At 43.1% G+C, this 8,308-nt stretch overlaps 1 protein-coding gene across 3 annotated transcripts in view; it reads left to right on the top strand.

Moving 5' to 3' along the window:
- The first annotated feature begins 3,880 nt into the window (after positions 1–3,880).
- The window catches only part of Fam172a (family with sequence similarity 172 member A), a 420,557-nt gene continuing 416,129 nt past the window's right edge, over positions 3,881–8,308 (top strand). For all 3 annotated transcript variants that reach the window (XM_026783728.1, XM_026783727.1, XM_013349680.2), the window contains exon 1: positions 3,881–4,027. The gene's annotated coding sequence lies outside the window, so the exon portion shown is untranslated. The remainder of the gene's footprint in view (positions 4,028–8,308) is intronic.

The following is an 8,308-nucleotide window of genomic DNA, read 5'->3' as shown; positions in this document are numbered from 1 at the left end:
ATTTGTCCCTGAATTGTACGTGATACACCAAAAACTGGAGCCCATACATTTTATACTGATGCAAATAAGTCAGGGAAGGCAGGCTAAAAATCAGAATAATTAAGAAAGGTAGAAGAAAGCCCTTATAATTCTGTCCAGAAGGCAAAATTATATGCTTTTCTTATGGTACTAAGGGATTTTAAAGAATGGGGGGGGGAGAACATGAGGAATCCAGAAGATTGAGTTGGGTAAAGGACAGAGAGAGAGAGAGCAAGGAAAATATATCTTGAAAGAGGAAGCCATTGTGGGGTTAGTGAGAAATCAGGCACTAGAACAACTCCCAGGAAATGGCAAGGATGACCCCAGCTGAGAATATAAGCAGTAGTGGAGATGGTGCCTAAACTGCCCTTCCCCTGTAATCACATTGACATGATGACGACCTTAACTGTTATCACAGAACCTTCATCCAGTACCAAATGGAAGCCGATGTAAAGATCCACCGCTAAGCACTCTGTGGAACTCCTGGACTCCAGTCACACAGATGAAGGAGTGATATTATGAGCAAAGGGGCCAAGACCATGATGGGGATACCCACAGAAACCACTGACTCAAGCTAGTGAGAGCTCACTGATCCCAGACTGACAGCTGGGGAACCAGCATAAGCCCGAACTAGGCCCTCTGAATGTGTTAACAGTTGTGTAGCATAGGCAGTTTGTGGGCCACTAGCAGTGGAACCAGTATTTATGCCTAGTGCATGAATTGTCTCTTTGGAGCCCATTCTCTATGGAGGGATACTTGCTCAGCCTAGATATGGGGGGAGGGCCTTGTTTCTGCTCAAGTGATGTGACAGATTTTGTTGTCTCCCATAGCAGATCTCACAGTCTATGAGGAGTGGATAGGGGGAAAGGTGAGGAAAAGGTGGAAGGAGTGGGAGGAGGGAAGGGAGAGGGAACTGGAATAAATATGTAAAATAAGATTGTTTAAAAATCATCTCATAAAGAACATTTTCCTCAATGACTTTGAGTTCCAAAAAATGTAAGAGCTGAGTTTTAGTAATGGAAAATAGGTTTAATTTTATTTGTAACTGAAATGATAGTCTGTTATTTGATAGCATGTTTATAGGTGACATTTGATGTGAAGAGTGCTGATGACAGATAAGATGACAGATGCCTAGGAACACCATAATAGACTCCTGGAATCGAAGAAAGAAATGCCAGATACTGTATAGTGGTGTTTCTTTGTCAGGTACTGCTCAAAGACAGACCAGCTGTTAGCCAAGAAGGAACAAATCTCCTTTCCTTTTTCTTGATCTCTGTTAGATCTCAAAGCACAAAGAGGTATGGTCAGAGAAAGTTGTGTCTGGCTTTCATAGAGGTGTATAAATTAAGACTACAGCTAAACAAAGTAGCATGGACGACATAGACGGCTGTTGTGAAAAAGACTGGGAAATTTTGTGTTATATTAAAGAAAGAATTTGTGCTGTATGTGCATAACTCCTCTTCTAATAGTTGCTTCTCCACTACACACTGCTATTGTAATTCCAACAGAAATATCTAGGTTTATGCAACACTTATTGCTTTGTCTCCTTTTTTTTTTTCTCAGAGATTTATGGGAAATATTTTTGTGGGAATCAACTATTTAGGGGGCAGTGAAGGGAAGAAAAAAAGACTTATTCTGTTTTCAGTATGTAACCTCATTTTTGATTGTTGACCATTTGGAGCAGTAGATATGAAAAGAATATTTACTACTGGTTGTTTTTTATGGAAATACCAGTTTCTTTTGCTTAATAATAAGTCACGCTCATGCTTACTGGATTAAAGTAGCAATAACAAAACCTCCAATTGTTTCTGTGTGTTAGGTGTTCAGAGCAAGACACAGAGGGACTGGCTTGTCTCTTTATAAATTTAGAAACTCGCTGAAACACACACAGGAAAACAAGTGATGTTACATCCATTTCTGCATAGCTCTGAAATTTTGGATGAAATAGAAGTTTACTTTTTCCATCTTTGTGTGGGCTTTATCTTGTGTGACACTGGAAGGTCAAGCCACTCATCTTTTGTTATAGTTCCTAACACATTATTCAATATAACTTTACACTTTTATCCAAATTTCCCTGCTTTCCCTATTCACCTTTCTTTTTTCTCAAGGATGCTGTATTGAAAGCCTCACCGGGATCCTCTTAGTTCCTGATAGTTTCAAGACATGCCTCATTGTGACTGTTCGGTAGAAATCGTCACCTCAGTTCCTTGACACCCCTTTATACAAAGAGTCTGAAATATTTAGTTGGGGGTTTCATCCCAGCCCTCTGGCATTCATTTTTGGAATGTTGGGTAGAAAACTCCACTCCCTTGCAAGTTGCCTCAGTCCAAACTCCATCTCCAAGCCTGCCAAATGGTAATCACTCCCCAGGGAAGGTCAGGACCGAGATTCCCACAGTCTATTTAAACTGCCCCCCAGAGAATGAACACCTGGTCTTTCTATTCCCCATCTCTCCTTTTCCTTCTTCCCCTCTCCATGTTTTCCCAGGGCTTCAGGGTAGTATTGCCATCTATTAAACCTGGGCATCTTTTAATTCAGTCTGATTGAATTTATTTTCGTTGGTTTGTTGGCCAGAAAAAATGCTTAATAGAGTGTGTGTGTGTGTGTGTGTGTGTGTGTGCCTACGTGAACCACTTGTGTGCACAGGTCACTGGAGGCATGGGATCCTCTGGAACTGGAGTTCTAGGCACTTGTGAGTTCTGCACTTGATGTGAGTGCAGAGAACCAAAATCAGGTTCTCTGGAAGAATAGTAAGTGCTCCCAACAGCTAAGTTCTCTCTTGAGCCCTGCAGGTTTATTTTAATGAACTTACTCGTGGTTGTCAGTCTACCAAAATGGAAGTATGTTGTTGTTTCCATGATTGAAAAAAAAAAAAAACAAAACGTCTGAAGCACAAAATTCCAATTCCTCACAGTATACAAAGTTTTCAGAACTCACTTTAAACTTCTACCCCACCAATCACTTGAGCTCTAGCCTGAAAGGAAATCCTAGCATTCTTAGTGCTGTGGCTTCCTCCTGGGCACTCTTGGCTGTTTCAGTAGGTTGTTCTCCCTCAAGAGCATTCCTTTACATTCTTTGTCCAACTAGTGTAACAGTGCAGAATTAATTATTCAAACGACGCTTATTGTATATTTTGGTTGAAGATATCTTAAAAGGACAAGACAACGTCATTGCTCTCTTCTTGTTGACATTTTAGTGAATCAGGCAGCTGCCAATAAGTCACATCGCCCTTTGTTCTGAAGGAAGCAGCAGCTGAGATGAAGTACAAATTAGGGGAGTAAGATATAGTATACTTTCAAGAATTCTGAACCTGTCTCTCTGAAAATATTACAAATGCAGGTTTTGTAATCTTTCCTCAATTACCTGAGGGGTCAGTCTTAGCTCTGTGTCTCCGGTGTTTGCTTTGGACTTAACTGGCAAACAATGGTTTCAGAATCAAAAGCAAATCAGAATAGCATGTAAAAAAAGACCATTTGTGTCTATCGCTCACTCCTAATCTACCTTTAAGAGAAGCATTTTTCAAACGTATTTGGAAAAAACAGGATACCAATGCACTTCCATTTGAGCCAGCTGTCTTTAGGATGTTAGAATTAACTTAATTTGTGGTAAATGCAATCTTCCTAACATAGGCCTCCGGTCTCATCTGGAGGACTTAAGGCCAGTCCCCTAGGGAATATAGACTTTCCTCTCCCACAACCAGGCTTCCTGGTTGGCCGGCCGCAGTAACACCGACCCGCATCCCTCCAGCAGCGCCGGCAGCGCCAGAGGCACAGAAGCAGAGGCCGCCCCGCCCATTTCCGGGTGGCTGGCGCTGCGGCCGTCGCATGCGTAATGACGTTTAAGTCCCCTGCAGACCCCGGAAGTGCAACTCGAACTTGGTCGGGGCGCGGATCCCGAGAGTAAGTGGTGGCGGTGGTGGCGGGCGCGCGAGGGAGAGCGCCCGGAGAGCTGGAAGGCCACGCCTCCTCCCGCCAACCCCCTCAGCCGTGCAGCTGGGGCCAGAGCTCAGGTAGGACGGCGCTGGCCACCTCTGCGCCCCGCCACCGCTGCGGGACCCTGGAGGGGCTGGCCTGGCCGGCTCTCGAGCGGCTCTGTCAGAGGCAGGCAGCGTCTCCAGGGCACGTCTCTGACCTGTGTGTGTCCCAGACCTGGCAGAAGGGCCGGAGGGACGCGTGTGGCCTGGGGTGGCTGGCCTTGTATCTGAGCCCCTGAGGCTCTGGTGCTCACCAGAGACCTTAGATGCAGTGAGGGACTTACTGTATTACACTTGTCTGACTGAAGTTGTTTATAGTTGTTCGTTTTTATACGAAAAGTGTTAACCGCTAAAACTTTGGCATACATTTACCGCAACGTTAAAGTGTAGTTAAGAAATGCCGTCAAAGCTTTATAGTGTGAACGTTAGTGGGCTATAGACATTCTTCTCAAAGTTACTTATATTTGGAAGCAGGCATTTCTCCCACATCTTGTGCTTCTCGTTTTCCAAAGTATCCATCTTTTAGGACAAGTAACGTGTGTCTTCGTGTGTTAGGCTGCATTTTAAAGACAAATAGCATTATCTGTTTATTGAAAGTTAGGCAGGGAAAGTTCTGTGTTCTGGACCTGTGACTGCCTTGGTTTGTGTGGTTTTAGATAGGTGTTGTGTGCTGATGCTCGTAAAGTTCATGATTTGGCCTTGCCTTAAAGCACTGTCAAAAACGTTTTGTTTTTCCTTGCTCCTTATCCTTTCTTGACAGGGACTGATGCCCTCACTCTTGCTGAAGCTGAGTCTGAGCACTCTTTAGGTGCTAATTTCGGGTTCCAGCATCAGTCCTGGTGTGGAGCTTCCTTGTAAACTTTCCCTGGTTTTAAACTAGGAGTCTGGTCCCTTTACCAGAGAAGGTGGCTGAAATGGCGTGTCCTCTGGGACCATAGCAGCACTTGGAAGAGGTAGAACACTATCCAGGCCAAGAGGGAAATAGGATTTAAAAGCTGTGAGCATCGAGCTTTTCATTCTTCTGACTGTGTTGACTAGTCACCTTCAGTAAGTCAGGTAATGCCCCACGTTCAGAGAAGCCAGTGGTGCATAAAGGAGAAAGTCCTGTGTGCTTCTATCCCAGTGGGTGGAGAACAATCCAGAAGCAAATGCGCTAAAAGTAGTGAGGAGCATAAGGAGCAATGAAGCAAGTGGCGGGGAAAGACTGATGGGAGGGCTGGGTTTGAGAAGGCGGCCAGGCTCTTTGTAAAGGGGTAGTTGAGCAGAGGGCTGGGTTTAGGGAGGGGCTGTGGGCTGCACTCTGCAGCTGTGGGGTATGTTTTAGGGGACTACACAGCCTCTGAGGTGGAAACACTTGTTACTACTTGGAACAGGAAAAGTGTAGGACTTACCAGTTTGCAGAGTGAATATCCAGTGATTCGTTATGTTCATGACTATTTACTGACCTCCAACTGAACCTGATGAGAGAATTTGGGTCAGTACACATTAAAGGTGTTTCCATGCTGTTTATTGAGCTCTAGCAGAATTACCAATATTAAGTCAGTAAATGTAATGTGTGTTGCCTTTGCCTTTGTTTTTGGTAGATTGAGTTTGCCCAGTAGTGCCAACATCTAGTAAATACTCCTTTCCTCTGTACCAATTTTACTTTTCGTTTACTTTATCACTATAGTAAGATGTACCAAACATAAAACATCATCATACTTGCAAGGATTCAGTTTGGTAGCGCAGCATATGCTCACTCGATCGTGTAGCCGTCTCTGCCGTTTGTCTTTGGTGCTTTTCACCTTCCCTAGATGAAACTCGACCTGTTAAACGCAAACTCCTCATTACCAACTACCCTCAGCCCCTCTCTACAGTGGTTCTTCTTTCTGTGTCTGTGACTCTGACACTGTGGACACATCGTATGAGCATACTTAGACAGCATTTGTCCTTTTGTGACTGGCTTAGTTAGCTCAGAATAATGTCCCCAAGTTTCAACTGTGTTATTGCATAAGTCAGAATGTCTTCCTTTAAAAGCTGACTATAGTAATCACTGTATACATGTGTTATTACCTTTTGCCTGTGGACACTTGGGTTGCTTTTAGTTTTTGGCTACTGTAAATGATGCTGCTATGTGCATAAACATTTGTCTTGCCATCATTTCTTCAGGTTATGTTTTCATAAATGAAACAGATTGATTACATGGTGTTTTGGAATCATTTGTATCTTGAACGTTCCTATCTTAAGGTTTGGTTCTTAGAGAAGTGCTCTGGGGAAAAAGTGGGTCCTGGTTGGAGGTTTCAGCCCATTGAGGGCATAACCGTGAAGGGGACAGTGCAGCCTTAGCCCCTTCCTCCTCCTTTTGCTTCTTGGCTAATAAATGAGCAGTTTGCTGTGCCATGTGCTCCTTTCTGCTTCCACCAAATGTGCACCACTCCACAGCTACAAAAACAACAGGGCCAACCAAAGTTGTACTGAAACCTCTGACATTGGGAACTTTTTCTCTTTTGTGTTGATTACCTTAGTATTTGTTATAGTGACACAGCTATTTGTAATTCTGTGTCTGAGGTTTTAAGGGACTGCCATACTGTTTGCCACAATGACTCCCTGATTTTTTTCACCGCAATGCACGGGGCTCTACTTTCCCCACAGTGTTCGGGATATTTCTCCAAACCTTGAGCAAGCCTTTTAAGTAATTGCTATAGTCATCACTGTATATATAGTACAATCTGTGCTTTTGATTCACAGTTCTATAATAATCTATGTTAAACATTTTCTACCTTGCTTTTTGGCCACATGTCTTCTTTGGAGTTGTTGAGAAGACTTTTTGCAATCCACGCTGACTTCAAACTCGTGATTCTTCTACCACAGCCACACACATAACTGAGATTATAGGCTGGCAGGGGTGGTAACCATTCCAGCTTTTGGAGGGAAGGTGTGATACCAGGGATTGAACCAGCGCCTTATGCATGCTAGACAAATGCTGTGGCCCTGACCTCTCTCAAGCTTGTTAACTTAAGATCTGATTTTAGTAAAACTTTTTGAGATTTAATTGTGATATTTTTAAGTACTGGACTGCCTTTTAAGATGGCAAACACCATTTTTTTTTTTTTTGCTTTTTAACCCCAAAGGTCTATAATGGTAAAAACCCTCATATGACTGCAGGCTAGCTATCTACAATCATCCCATACTTCAAAATTAAACAGAAAGAAAAACAAAACTGTAAAGTCTTTCTTGTACAATGAGCAAAACTTTCAGTATCCGATTATGATGAAAACAACTCAGAGAAACCAAAGATCTCCCTGCTTCACTTTGTTGTTTTGTTGTTTTATTCTTTAATTGAAAGGAAACAAATATTGATTGGATGCCTGTACCTGTGAAGTAGACCTCCTTTGTTTGCTAGCTGAGAAGAGAAGGAAAGGAAGGCAAAATGCTGAAGAGGAAAGATATGTTGGTGGCTAGAAGCACAGTGATGAGGGGATCAGTAATAAAGACAGAGAGCGCCATGACTGCCAGCTTGGAGAGGGCCCACCAGCCAAGTAGTGAACAGGGTAGATCCACAGGTTTGAATGGGAGTGCAAATCCCCAGTCACTTCCCAGCATGTGGCTCTGAAGCAACGCTCTCACTCTCAGTAATCCAGGGAGACCGGCTCTGTATCAGGAAATATGTTTCAATGTATGTGGTATGTAGCCATTGTTTGGAAGGTGTGAGTTATGTCGTAGTCCTGAAGAATCAGCTAAGTTCTTGAGGATATGTGCTGCATGATTTTGTTTCTTTGATAGTGATTTAATTGAGTATAACTTTTTTTTTTTCCAGACAGACTCTCATTATATAACTATGGCTGGCCTGGAACTTGCCCTGTAGTCCAGGCTAGTCTTGAACTTAAATCCACCTGCCTCTGCCTCCCAAAAGCTGGGATTAAAGACACGACTACCATGTTGCCCTCTAAAATTATTCTTGTATGTAATGTTGAAAATTGAAAAAGTATCTTACTGAAGAATGCGTAAATGTCCACCAAGTTACAGTAACAATTTTTTTTTTTTGCTATTTGATTTTTTTGTATGCAAACATCATTTGTTAAATACTTTGGTGATAGTATACTTCTCAGCTCTTTCGGCTATAAAGTTCATTAAAGTCAGCCATTTTTCTGACAATGAGGGCTGACTGAGAAGCCAAGGACAATGGCATTGGGTTTTGTTCCTACTGCATGTACTGGCTTTGTGGGAGCCTAGTCTGTTTGAATGCTCACCTTCCCAGACCTGGATGGAGGGGAGAGGACCTTGGACTTCCCACAGGGCAGGGAACCCTGATTGCTCTTTGGACTGGAGAGGGAGGGG

This window comes from Microtus ochrogaster, chromosome 19 (genome assembly GCF_000317375.1).
Source record: "Microtus ochrogaster isolate Prairie Vole_2 chromosome 19, MicOch1.0, whole genome shotgun sequence".
NCBI classification, from domain to species: Eukaryota; Metazoa; Chordata; class Mammalia; order Rodentia; family Cricetidae; genus Microtus; species Microtus ochrogaster.
Note: the sequence above shows the minus strand (reverse complement) of the source record. Positions and strands in the feature narration are given on the sequence as shown.